The 15,334-nt window shown below is 25.8% G+C and overlaps 1 long non-coding RNA gene across 2 annotated transcripts in view; it reads right to left on the bottom strand.

Annotated features, from left to right (window-relative positions):
* Positions 1–3,545: 3,545 nt before the first annotated feature.
* LOC129619025 (uncharacterized) overlaps positions 3,546–15,334 on the bottom strand; it is a 108,147-nt gene continuing 96,358 nt past the window's right edge. Inside the window, exon 5 of one of the 2 annotated variants that reach the window (XR_008697839.1) lies at positions 3,546–3,661. This is a non-coding gene — a long non-coding RNA (uncharacterized LOC129619025). The remainder of the gene's footprint in view (positions 3,662–15,334) is intronic. The other variant, XR_008697837.1, reaches the window with a different exon arrangement.

A 15,334-nucleotide genomic window follows, 5' to 3' on the forward strand; every position in this document is an offset into this window, starting at 1 on the left:
TTGCTGTTATTATTGTTTATTGAAAAAATAAGAAACTAATAAAATTCTGTACTGTTTTGTACCCTTGCGAAACAAGAAGTTATTCATACATCTTTGTATGATATACAAAAATCGGTGCGATCTAGTTAACGTAGACAGGGTGTAAACACAAAATAGATTACATACGAGTACATGTAGACTTTACTATACGAGTTGGAAACCATTGATTAATGAAAAAATTCCTGGTTCCTTAAATTGTTATTTAATTTTGTTTTTTCAAGCAACTAGTTCCACAGACTAATTGATCACCTTAAAATTTATTTTAAATTTTTATTTTTACATTTATATTACACAATTTTTATGTTAATGTTAAGAATGTAAAAAAAAAAAAGAAATTCAAAAAATTATGTAACCATAATAATATTAAAATTCTAAAATAATTTTATTGTTATATACTCGCAAATAAAACAATTATTTTAACAGTCCTATACAACACCTACAACACAATTTTAAGGTCAAAATATTGCTAGTTTGTCAGAATATAAAATATCAGAAAGTATAATCGCTCTTAATAATATTTTTTTTAATAATTATTGTTATAGCAACAATAATAATAATAGTAATATTTAATAATATAAATATTACTATTATTATTAATATCGCAATATAATAATAAAACAATAAAATTAAAGTAAAAGGAAAATAGTAATCTAATAACAAATTTTATGTACTCGCATGCTTATTTTTGCCATGTTACTAACTATCTTTAAAAATTACTCACGTGCAAATTAACGTTGCATGAAACATAATTTACTCTTTAAAAATTATATGTATACAGGCACATATAATATGTACAAGTGAGTATGTATTCATTTTAATGAAATTCTATTGTGTTAATGGCAAAGACTGATATTATTGGGTATTTGTTCATAGAATCAAAAAGTAAAGGTTGAATTAAAGAAGAAGACGTATAGGAAAATTATAGAAATAGCGCCAAATTTATACATATATACGTGTAATACTGATTGTTAAACGCATTATTATTATGCATACATTATTATTATTATTATACATGCAAAATGTAAGGTAAATCGGGGTATTCTTTTGTTAATACTTAACCTAACATTGGAATAACCTAGCATAGGAATGAAATGGACGTTTATGAACGTAATGGCATTTTGGATGTAAGGACTCAGTATTGCAACTGCTTCATTACCTATTTTTAATCTATAGGTTTATATATGCACACATGCAACTATATGATTGCATGCAACTGTATGATAGCATACAACTGTATGATTGCATGCAATTTAGCAATCAAACACTTTGTAATTTTTTACAAACTGATTGGAATTGTTAGTTAACGCACTCGATTTAAATTAACGCAATAGTTTAGTTATTTAGATGTGCGGGCAACGATTTTACCAGTAATTGAAAAAATAAAAATTTCCCCTTTGCCTGAGTCTTAAGAGCATATACATGAAGTAAAATATAAGAGTGTATATGAACATTTAAAATGATTAAGAGAGTATATATGAACATTTTGTATATTTGAGACTTCAGTTTGTCTTTAGAATGCTACGTTTAATATAAGGGGTATGGCATGTATAAAAAATTGAAAATTTGTGGCCGATCATACATAAAATTTGTTTTGAGTCCAGAACCCCTAGTTACCTTAATTTATTGTCTAAGTACACATATTATAACAGAAACCTTTGAAGTATATTAAAATTACATTGACCGTGATTAAAGGTGAATAGCACCTCAAAGTAGTTATACTTTGTTTTTAATGCTTTAAGTAGCTTAAATTATATGAAAAAATTAAAATGGAATAAAATACAAAAGAAATGTAAAATAATGGTCTTGACAATTTTAATTTACATAAATATTATAGGTATGCATGTATGTTTTCTAGTTTATATGTACATATTTAAAATATAGACTTACATTATACATAATATATATGCAAGTAAACATACAAGTGGGTGCATAAATATGTAAATAATCCGACTAATTGAGGGCTACCTTAATGTAGCCTATATGTGTGTGTATAAGGTATGTGTTTAAGTTTTATTTTTGTTGTATTTAAACTAAAATGTCTAATTGCTATGAAATTCTAATTTACATGCAAAATTATTTTCTGAGAAATACTTGATTTTTTTGAGAAAAAAAGAAAATATCATTTATTGGCTAGTGAAGAAGCTTGTGTATAAATTTCTTTCATATACGTGGCATGATATGGCAAAGTTTTTAGGGAGAAAAATTCATGGTCATGGAGTACTGAATAATTTAAATTTTATCTTTACGCATTGTTGGGGTTGTATACCTGGGACGTTGCTACTATTTTTTTTTTCATTTTAAAACTTAAGCACCAAATAATTTTGGTTCGGTGTTTTAAATTTTTCAGATTAAAGAAAGAGATGTGCAAGTTTATGTGAATATGTTTTGCATTTCTTAATATCCGCTCTCAAGTTAAATAATTTTTATAGTTATAAAGCATTTTTGATAAGTTTCCCCTTTCCTATCGGATTTTCATGTTAGAAAATGTGCTTACTTTATCCCATGTATACAAGGTAAAACTTTGCATAATAAACATAAACATTATTGCATAAACATAAATATATAACATCTTTATACAATAAGTATGTACGTTAATTATATAATATGAGTATATTTTTTTGATTACTTAAATTAAAAATTTTTTTAATTAAATTCGGATTAATTGAAGAGTTTGCTTTAATTAAGTGAAATATTTGTTTAAAAAATGGAATCTTCTACCTAATTGTGATTAGAATGGCAAAATTATGCTTTGCAAAACAAAGAATTTGCATACTTTTTGGATGACAACAAAAAAAAGAAGCAGCGTTAACATAATGTTCGAATTTGACGATTAAATAGATGAGTTAAAATAAATAATTATAATTTTGATGGTATGAATTTTGCTGTTAGTTTTTTATTTTAATTAAAAATTTTGAAAAGGTTACAATATTCGAAAAATAAGTTGTCGAAAAGTTAAGGCAATAACTTGTCAGGGAAGAGAAGTACAAAATTTTGTTCGGACAAAATAAATCATTTATTAGTTCGTGTAAAATTTTAGACTTGTACAACTTACAAACGTTAAATTATGATTAATCTTTGCTACTTTTGTAGTAGAACAACTGATCTGTTAACGTTTCCGGAATTCAAAAAATAATTCTTCCTTAAATATAAAATGCCATTTAACGGAGTTTGAGCAGCAAAGGAAATAGCTGAAAAAACAAATCATCTTTTAAGTTATAGGCGGACATTGTGAATTTAATAAGCACATTTCTCAAAAATATATTAAGAAAGAACTTACTTCGCAAGTAATAATTGATTAAAAAAAATTAATAGAAATTCTTGCAACATTCTGGGTATACGAGTACTTGAACACATCTACGTATGTAGTATAATTTACTTCTTTAATTATTTTGAATTTACAAGAAATCCCAGTAATATGTCAGAATTTCGTAATTTCAATGAATCATAATATACTTAATATAAACTAGCTTTATGCCGCTTTTATTAATATTACAATGTTATCAAAAAGCTAACACATAACGCAATAATAATCTGATAAGAATAAATTTAATAACTATCTTTATTTTTTTGTGAGATTACTTACAATATGAACAGATTTTACTGCTAAGAAAATTTGACTCACCTGTAAGAAAAAGAAAAAATAAAATCAAATATTGTTTTAATTCTGATTCATAAAATTATTAATTTCATGATGAGATAAAATATAAAATTTAAAGTTAATAAAATATGAATTCAGCAAAAACAAATCTTATAGTATCCGAAATATATGAATTTTATTAATTATTTCTTTGATTTTACAAAAATGAACAAAATGCCCATTTTAGGGTTGTTTGGGTTGCAATACTATTGCAGATCAATACTATTAAATAATGAAAAAAAATCCCATCATTATTGGGCTGATTTTGTATTTAATTATAGAATCATAGCATAATTAGCAACTTTCCACTAAATGAATTGCAAAATATTAAAAACTAGTCATCTTCAGAAAAAATGTGATTTAATTTTACACATTTTAAGCTACACTTTCTTCTCATTTCTGAATGAAATGTGATAAATACAAAATGAGAAATAAAATTTACGCAATAACATAGAAAATTTGCTCCCTCAACAATGTCAGAAGTGTTCTCTATAATGGCATTAAGTAAAGCATATATATACAAATATACAATATACAAGAAAATATACAAATCACTTATTTAAAATAGCTGTAAAATTAACATTACGTGTTGAGGACCTAGGTTCTTTTAAATACAGATCCTTTAAATTTAACAATAAAAGTTGAATTTTACTTAGTAATTGCGGTGTTTATTGATTTTACTATTGTATTAATTACTTTTTATTTTCCCTTAATATAAAAATCTATTAATAGAGTTTAGAAGTTAGTGAAAAAACAATGTTACGTAATGCACAGGTGCTTATTTTAGAAAAGCTAATTCTACTTTATCAATTTTTACGCCATATGTTCATGATTGCTATAATTAATAATTTGTTTCATTATAGTGCCCATTATATGATAATTTTTCATTCATTCTAATTAATATTTGTACACAAACAAAAATTGAAAAATTTTTGAGTTACTTTTGTGTAAATAATTAAAATTCAATTTAATGACGTTTATTTCAATTTATTACAATTGTTGTTCAATAACGTAGTTTTATTTTTCGAAATTTTCCTAAAGACAATCACTTTTTTTTTAGAGTTAATTATGTTTTTTATCTTTTATTGTTATTAAAATATCTATTGTTAAACAAAACGGAAAGATATGTTGAAAACAAACACACTTGAATAAATAAAAAAAAAATTCTTTACTTTTTCTTAATTAAATTGTACCCATAAACGTAAACTGGTGTATCTAAAATTTTTATGTTTTTATTTTAATGTAATTTAGTTCATTAATTGCTGAATTATTATAAATCATACATATATTATACTATTGCAGTAGTATCGCAGAAATTCTGTGAAATCACATCTGTGAAACGTTTCGTGAATATTACTATACTCAAAACTAATGATAAACGATTCTTAAGGGATATTTTTCAAAATATGTAATAAAAATTCAGTAGAAGGCTCAGTGAATAAAAATTTTATTTTATTTGTTAAAATTTGCTGCAACGAATATCAAGAAAATAAATTCTTGAATGTCCTTGTTTCAATATTTGTGCGAATATGAAACAAATTTGCGTTCTCTTCTCATTTCTTTGAAAGTACGGTTCTCTCAAATTTATTTGAGAATTGGACAAAGGTATGCATAAAGTTTACTGCGTTTATTTCAACTTTACAAAATTAAGACGTAATTTTAATTGCTTCAAGTTAACGTCTTAAAATGCTAACCAGAATGAATATTTTGGAAACACAACTGTCCAAACTTTTCGAAGACGTAAGTTTTGATTATATTGCATGTAAACTTGTTTAAAATTTCAGCTAAACTATTGGATAACATATGTTTCAATATATTTATTGTTGCAAAACAGTTTTCACTACGAATCATGTCTTGACTCTCCATATAAAATGACAATTGAAAAAACAGTTGAAGCTTAACGAACTTATCTTTTCTAACGCTTTAGTTTTGGTTCAACACATTTAATTCCCTGTGTTGGTATATTTATTGTTACATTATAGTTTAATTATGATGTACTCTGTACTGAATATGCCACTAAGACTATATGATGTACTCTGTACTGAATATGCCACTAAGATTATATTTAACCGTAAGGTGGAATTCGCGTTTGCATTGGTATCAAAGATCTGCAATGGCAGCATGTTTTTATAGTTTGTTGCAAAAAGCATTAAGTTTTTGTTAGTAGAACTGCAAAAGATCTTCAGTCAAATCAGCAGCATAAAATTTCGCCCATGTTTTTATACTTTTAACATTAATTAGTAGAGAACTCATTATTGAGAGAGTAGAGAGACATTATTATATGTAGAGAGTAGAGAGTTTTTCTATAGCAGCGCTGCTTTAGTAGTTCTATTACAGTGCAGTTTTAACTAATAAAATAACAACTCTAAAAGAGAGAATTGCAAGTGCGAACTCAGTCAAACTTGAGCATTTTTTTGCAGATTATTTTAACTTAGCTTAAGATTGATTATAGTAAACTCTGCTTCAATTAATATGCTTTTGAAATCATCGAATTAAATTTTGTATTTATTAATAATAAAACGCTCTTTTGCATTATTAGTTTATACAGCTTGGGGTGTGATTTACCAGAATAATGTTATCAATTATTATCAAATAAACGTTTTAAAAGATGAAAATAATATTTAATTTAGGTTAAAAATAATTGGAGCAAGATAATTTTTTCTTTTTTAATTTTAAAACATATAGAAATGTCGATTTTAAATGTCGATTTTATATCACAGTTAATATTATAGTTTTGTTTTTGTTTTTTTCAATTGTGAGTATTTTGGAGTAATTTTTTTCATTTATTATTTTTAACGAGCAACTCTTATAATAATTATAAATCATACCATGAAATTTGAGTATGAAAAATATTTTAGATTAATTTTTTTTCTCCTTTTTATTTATAATTGTACGGCATGGAAAATAAAATTTTCTTTTGAACTTCTTTTGCAATCGTGGTAGTGATCGCAATGCAACACACCTTCATTATCTTCATTATTTTCTGAGGTATTATAAGCGTTTATAATTATGGCGTGTTTTGTTAGCTTCTTTTTTGTCTTTTTGATATCTTTTATTGTGTTATGATCCGTTAAGATCTCTAGCATGTTAATTTTTTAAGCTAATTAATTTATAACAAAATTTTACTGTGCATAGCCTGAATGTATTTTGTGATAAAGTTGTAATTATAATGAATTTTAAATATTATTTAATTATGTGTTTTGCATTATTACTAAAAATTATTTTATAATTTATAGAAAATTACATTTTTTTCTGATTTGTCTATTGGTAGTTTAAACTAATTCATAAGCCTGGTCAGTTGATAGGAACAAAAACCCTTGTTAGAGTAAAATAATTATAAGAATTAAAACTTAATTAAATATTTAATTAAAAGCATTAGAGTTGAGAGGTCAAGTCAAACTAACAATTATGCTATGCATTTAAAATTTACAAAATATTTTGCATACTACTTCAAATATTTTTCTTGAGATTGCCTAGGCATAAAATAATTAACACTGTAATTCATTTCAATTAATTGATCTTAAATTCATTTAACATCCGTATTCGAAATATATACTAACAAATTTAAGTATTTCCTTAAATTAACAAGATTTTCTTGTTACAAATTTTGTTTTTGCGAATATAAAAAGATAGTGGCGATGATTTTGAAATTATTATTTGCTATTCATTTTGTCAGTAATTGACAACATATGGAGTTGATAGTATGATAGTGCATTAAAAAAATTATTCAATTATTTCCATTATAATTACAAAACTGCAGTAAGTTTACAGATAAGCTAGTGTATACACATAATTACATAATGATTATAGGAAACCTTAAAGATGATGATTTAATTATAGACTTTTTAATATAATTTTTATTTTTAAAAACAATTCCCTTTAATACAAAACTATTAGCCGTGTAATAGCATGGTTAGGTTGGACGAGTTTCATTAAAATTTATAATTGAGCAATATTATATAATTATCCTAGGCAAGGAAACAAAATTTGTTAGTCTTCACTACCAAACTTTATGATTAAAACTATAAATTAAATTTATAAGTACATATGTATGTATATTAAAATTATTATGATGTGAGTATTAATCTATTATGACATTAACACTCTATGAATAATATAAAAATTTAAAAAAAACGAGAAAAAAATAGAGTTGACCTTGTCAACTCTGTGATACCCGTACGAATTTGTTATCCTATGTGCGAATAAAGATGCCATAACTGACTATGGAGTTGCCGTATATTAATTTATGCAAAATTTCAGTACAATGTGTTTTTCAAAATACTGTCTGTGCCAAAATACTGTTGAAGTTGTATGGCAGCTACCAGAAAGAGCCAAGAAATTTCAACGACTTTTATCAGACATATTGGCCCTACTAATATATTCGGTTGTGTGAAATTTCAATACCACAGCTTTTATGGTTTCTGAGATATAGCCAAATAACTTTTGCAGTTGTATGGCAGGTACCAGAAGGAGCCAAGTAATTTCAACGACTTTTATGAGACACATTGGCCCTACTAATATCTTCGCTTGTGTGAAAGTTCAATACCATAACTTTTATAGTTCCTGAGATATAGACAAATAACTTTTGAAGTTGTATGGCAGGTACCAGAAGGAGCCAAGTAATTTCAACGACTTTCATCAGACACATTGGCCCTATTAATATATTCATTTGTGTGAAATTTCAATACCATAGCTTTTATAGGTTCTGAGATATAGCCAAATAAATTTTGAAGTTGTATGGCAGCTACCCGAACCGGTACCTCGATCTTGTCCAATTTAAATAGGGTTCTGGCACTTAGTACAATAAATCATTTGTGAAAATTTGGTGAACTTAGCTCAATTAGTTTTTGAGTTATCGTTGGGACGGACGGACGGACGGACGGACGGACGGACGGACGGACGGACTGACGGACAGACAAAGCTAAATCAACTCAGAATTTGACGCTGATCAAAAACATACACTTGAGTCTATATCTAAGACCGTTATTTCTTAGCGTTACAAACGGTAAGGCAAATTTAGTATACCCTTCGAACATACGTTCGTACGGGTATAAAAATTGAAAAGATTATATAATAAGCAGCTTTCCTTTTTATTGCTTTCAATGTATTTTTTGAACTAAGCATGCGTAGACGCATGTGTGCATTCCGATGAGGAAGCATTTTGAGGTTCAATTTAATTTCAATTAAAATCAAAACTAGTAGAAATAACTCTTAGAAATTTTTGGATTATGGGTGCGAAAAAACTATAGCGTAGATTATTTATATGAGAAGTTTACAATAAATTTAAAAATCAAATTTCGCTCCCGATTTTTATTGATAGCTCAACAAATTACAATCAATTACATTACCGGTTTTCAGCCAATTACCTTACCGAAACTCAAAACTATATACTTATTGTACCAAATATTATTAGATTTACAAAAATTTTTAAATATTTGTGTTTATTTTCGAAAATAAATTAGCAATAGAAAGCATATTAGTGTTTAAGTGTAAGTGTTTGCATGAATGTCCGTTAAAATTGTCTTAAAAGTTATTTAATATTTGGTTCAAATTTTGCTAGAAAATTAAATAATGAAATTATTGAATTAAATAACAAGTATCTTCCTAGGCATTATGAAATGCACCAAAGAAGATGGATTCCCTGATTCACGTATACCCCATGTAGAAGATGGGATGTACATATACTTTTTAAAAATGTTACAAAATTATTTTAGATTAAGACGTGTACATATGTGCAATGACAGATGGAAAAATTACAAACGTCATAGGAAATATATTTTAAAATTTAATCAGATTATGAAGTATAAAGCTGAAATTCATACCGCACTTTAGAAATTTAGAGTTCGTTCTACGTCTGAACGATCGAAACTGAGTGTGTGTGTTTTTGTGAGACAATTTTGTATTATTTTAAACAAATTTATCTTTAAAATAAGCTACGTCTTTAATTAACCAATAATTAATACCTTACATATGTATGTATTTATGCATATATGTACGTAACGTATATTAAAAAAAATGAGTTTACGTTAATTTATGGTATATAAAAATATCATAACAAATTCACAACAGTATGGAATAAAATTATTATGAAATATTTATGGTCGCCTGTGTTTTTTTTTGATTTTGTTAATTAATATAATTATTAGTTTTAAAAAAGGAAACGGAAAGATATGTAGAAACGTGTATGCTTATTAATTATTTAACTAAAGTGGAAAGAATTTTGACATGCACAGAAAGAAGGAAAAAAAACCTGTTAATAAAAATTTTTACTAAATATAAGAGTTTTATGCACTTGAATTTGAACTTAATCGTTTCTTATTAATTTTCTTATTATAAAGTGTACGATTATTATTATTATTATTATTTTTAATATGGGCTTAATCAACATTTCAAGTTCTTTGATTTAAATGCTTCAATATGAAAGAGATCATTTTATAAAAGAGTTGAAACCACCACAAATATTTTACATTGCAAAATTGAAATGTGTCCAAAATTAATATTTTTTATTTACAGGTTAAATACTTTGATCACGAAAAGTTTCGATATGCATTTAAATATTAACAGTGTATAACATGTGTATTAATCTTTGTTGTAAAATCTATGCAAACCTTTAAAAATTTTAACCACCAGCAAAGAATGCCATGTCCTGCGGACATGGAACGGAACTATTTTATTAAATTTTGCGAATCTACTACCATCTTATAAGCTGGTAAAATACTGTAACATTAAATAGAAATAAGTTCTGGGCATATTTAAAATTTTGAACAAAAGTGGGTTTTAGTTTCACTCTGTCCATCCGTCCGTCTGTCCATGTGTCTGTTTACAAAACTTCTATACCCTTGAAGATAGAAAGCTGAAATTTTATACGTACATAGATCTTTGGAAGAAACTGATTTTCGTAGAACAAACTTTTAGGTTGACAGTTTTCGTAGAACAAAGTAGTATGCGGATTTTTCGCATAGCATAACTAAATATTAAAAATGTAAAATGGCTACTAAAATTAACGGTTTTTTTAAGTTCGTTTTTTTTTTTTCAAATTTTTATATTGTTTTTCTTCTAAACCGTACGTTTTAGGAGTTTAAAATTTAAGAAGTTTTTAGATATTGATTAACAATTTTTTTCTACCTCTAATCCTTCAATCAAGTTATCGCCTTTTGAAATTTGGAATATTTTAATTTTTGGCAGCGTATATATTTCCGAAACTGGAAAGCTTTTTCAAATTTCTATAAATGCAGAAAGCTAACGGTAAATGCCATGCCACCAAAACATATAATTATTTTTCCTACCTAACGTAATTAGCCCCTAAATTCGAGCATTATATTAACGCCTTTTTAATTTTTTTTATTGTATTTTAAGATTGCTAACATTGCACATCTTAAAGGTATGCAATTTTAAAAAAATATATTTGTGTATGAATAAAAATAATTTTCAAAATATAGTAGGTACATAGATTGCTTTTAAAAGCAATATTTTCATTTGTTGAAAGGATTAGTGCTACAATAAAAACCATTGGCTTAAGCCAACTTTATTGAAGTCAAAAACACGGAAAACTATTTAAATTTTTATGTAAAATTATTTGAGTCCATAAACCTTTGTCGCGAGGCTATATTTTAGTTCTACTATAATTTAATGATCTCATTTGGATTAATTTTTCTACTGATTTCGGATAATCATCAGTTATACATTTAATAATGTTATTCAAAACCACAGATTATGAAGATCGATAAAAGCAAGAGTTTTTAAATATTCGCAAAAGCAATAATCAAATAGGCATTAAATCATATGCTCTCTGGGTGCCAAAATAGTCATTAAGTTTATTAATTACTTACTTTTGAGAAAGGTGAGACAACAAACCAAGATTTTATACATATATAAATAATACTTATATACAAAGAGTCTACTGGAAGAAAACTTATAGTAACTAGGAGTAACTTCAATTGCTATGTTCCATTGAGTTCCATTATTAAGTATTGTAAAAGTTATTGCATTCGTTATTAAATTAAAAGTTATCAAATTATCAAGTTAGGAAATTAAATAGTAAAAATAACACCCTGCATCTCAAACTACGTTAATAATTAAATTGCCAAATTATTAATAGTTATGATTTTAGTTATATTAATTCATTAAGGAAGTCAGCTTATACACATAATATGCATACAGTCATACTTAACTATAAATCAGAACTTGTTTCCTTCGTCGCCTTAATCACATAATCAAAAAATTCTATTGTTGCATGAATTTTCCATATTATGCTAGAATTCAATTCATATCTATTAGATAATCTTTAATCGCACTCGTTTATTGTAGTAATACAGAACAAAAAACGATAAAAATATCAATTGAAAATTCTAATATAGAAAATAATTTAATTATGTAGATGCTGTAAACGATTAAAGTAATTTGCAATTCTTCTCATAATTTTCTATATTGCAATATGTTGTGTTGTTGTACAAGTTGGCATTCTTTTTTTCATTTTATAAAGAAAAAAATCAGTTAAATTAAGTAATTACATAAAAATTTTAATTAAATGTGAAAAATTTCAGCATACAATTGAAAATATCATTCTATAATAATGCTGGTTTAATGAAGGAAAACAAAAATTCTGTAGAAAAAATTCCGATTGAAAAGGAAAAATTAACCCCAGAACTTCCTGTTATTAAAATTGTTATACGTATTTTATACTACTATTATACTTTTTGCACTACAAATTTCTTCTAATACTGCTAATGAAATTATAGTATTAGAATAAATTTATAGTGCAAAATGTATTACAAGGTTTGTAAGAAAAATTTTGCAATATTTGACTTGTTTTTGAATTCTAATTGGCAAGACAGCGTTAATCTTTTATGCCATTTTGATGAAGCAAAGTAGATAAATTTCAAATTAACAAAGAAATATTGAACTTTTTCGATTATCAAATTTGGCAATAATTTTGCCAACGCATACTTTAATAATTAAAATTGTCCCTTATAATATGCAAATTTCATCATTTTTAGAAAAAAAGTCGCTGAGAATTACAAATCTTTTTGAAAATCTATAAGTTCAACTTTTTCGCTTTTGAAATTATTAAAAATGTCTAAATCTAATAACTTGAATTTCTTTGGACTGCACATTTTTAACATTAACTGAAGTTCATTACAAATTTCGCTTAACACTCCACTTTTCTTAAAATTCAAAAAATTTTCTTACAATTTGAAATGTTTGTAAACTCATTGGAACTAGCAAAAATTTCCTTCTATTGAGCCTTTTTTGTTGACTACGGATTGCTTTTGTTTACAACTTTTGTACTTCATGTTCTTATTTTTTGTTTTATTTGAAAAACAAGTTGCTATTCAATTACATAACTGTTCGTTAAAACTTACACCATAAGTTTTTGCAAGTTACGCTCAAGTTTTGAATTCAAAAATACAAATGAATTGTTTAGTTTTGCTGATCTTACGAGTGTTAAAGAGTTAAGACTAGCTATGAATAAGAAAATGTTGCAAGTCAACTTTTTAATTTTAAAATCATCGTTTCTTTTGAAATAATCATAAAAGAATTTTAATAATTAGTTTTACCTCTTAACTTAACTGGATAGCCAGTTTGTCGTCTGTTCACTGCTATTTATCCATTTTTAATAATACATTGTTATGTTATGATATTAAAATAACAGTTCCTATATACAAGAAATATAATTATTATTTATTACATAGAAAGTAAATAAGTAAGTAAGTAATTATTATAATTCAGGTTGTTCGGTATTAAAGTGAATATTATTTATGTGATAATATGTAAATAACTATCGAATATTTGTTGTAGGTATTCAAATAGCAATTACGTATTTGTTGCGAAGTCATTTTGGAAATTGTTGTTACATACGCATTTTTAACATTGTAGTAAAACTACTATGATTATTACATACCCGATAAACTTAATAAACATGTAGACTTAATAAACATGCGCAGATGAGAAAATATGATCCGCAAATAAATACTTTGCGGATCAATGTAACTGAGTTTAATTATCTAATTTATTAGACAAATGCGTACAAAAAACTAAAATCTTTTGTTCAAAAAAGGTTATAAGGTTACAAACTTGAATAATAGAAAATTAAAAGATTGAAAATTCAAACTTTTCTATTCAAAAATTTGGTTAATAATCTGGGTTGAAAAATATTTAAATGTGCTTTCTTGTTCGGATTGCTTCTATATATTTAAAACAGTTAAACGTTTTTTGTTGATAGTAATTAACATTTCTTTTAACGCGAAGAGTGTTGAATATACAGGGTGTTTTGCATAAGGTGGCAAATAATTTCAGGGATAATTCTTTGATCAATTTGCAGTAAAAGATCGTATATGTGAGATGGGGGGTGAAAAACCTTGTATATTGCATAAATTTAATGATGCGTGCGGTAAAAAGCACGCTTAACAAAAACAAATTTAAATAAGAAGGAACATTATTTTAAATAATTTCTTGCACACTCTTAACACAAGATGGAAAGATTAAAAAAAATTCTAATATAACGGTGGAATTAGATGTGTAAAACCAAGTTAATTAAAATTCGCTTCTTCTTTGATAAGGCTTGTATTTTCTGGTTAACAAACAATAGACGAATGACCAGACGAAGTGACACTAATGAGCATATTTTTTTTTTTCAATTTTGTTGGAAAAGGGATAAATAAAATGAATATTTTGTGTGTTATCAGATTTTATGAAAAAAATTTCGTATCTAAAGTAAATAACTTACAAATTTCTGAAAAGGTTATTTGGAATATTTTTTTAGGGCAATTGTGTTCACTTGATTTACAAGGTAATCTTTATTGATCTTAAACTTAAATATGTATTTGTACACTAAAACTTAAATTAGTGAATACTTTATTTATGTCAAAATGCATTTAATTTATAAAAGTAAATTATTTTTATTAACTAGCATCAATAGATTAAATTAATTTCGACGGAAATTTGACAAAAGCTAACTTCTTGATACTTGTAATTTTCTAGTATGGCGATTCGAGAATTTTAAAATAAAATTTTTGAATAGTTACGTTATTCGAAAAGTAATTATTGTAGTACCATTTTAATCTAAAGTTGACCCAAAATAGGATTGTCGGGGTTGGAATTTCAAATTTTTGGAGTATTAATTTTAATATCGTTATATTTTATATACTAACACTAATCATTTCCAGTTTTATTGTAATAGTTGGCGAACATCTGGTTTGAAATTCTTAATTATTTTCCTAATTTTTAATTATTTTAAATATTTGATGTTTTTGTCGTAAATTTCTACTGAATTTCGTTGGAAAACAATGTACGAGTCAAACATAAAATATTGAAAACAATAAATTGTTAACTATTTAGTTTGCTTTTAAGTTCTTGCCTTTTTTCTGGCAAACTGTCATACCCCTTTTTCTGACTACTCGTAAAACTCAAAAATTATGTTTTTTTCTGATTTTGTTAATTAAACATATTGCAGATCAAAAGTATGTTACTTAAATAGTCTTATAAATACAAAGCCTCTATTTGAGTAAGCAAGAAGTGAGATATGTATTCAGGTACAAGTCGTTTTTGTTGACATGAAATCTTATACTCAGAAACAACAAAATAGCTTTTTGAATTTGATTTAAATTTATAAATTTTGAATTAAGTATAACATATGAGTTAGAATATATTGTTCTTTTC

This window comes from Condylostylus longicornis, unplaced genomic scaffold (genome assembly GCF_029603195.1).
Source record: "Condylostylus longicornis isolate FDR11 unplaced genomic scaffold, ASM2960319v2 ptg000010l, whole genome shotgun sequence".
In the NCBI taxonomy this organism is placed as follows: domain Eukaryota; kingdom Metazoa; phylum Arthropoda; class Insecta; order Diptera; family Dolichopodidae; genus Condylostylus; species Condylostylus longicornis.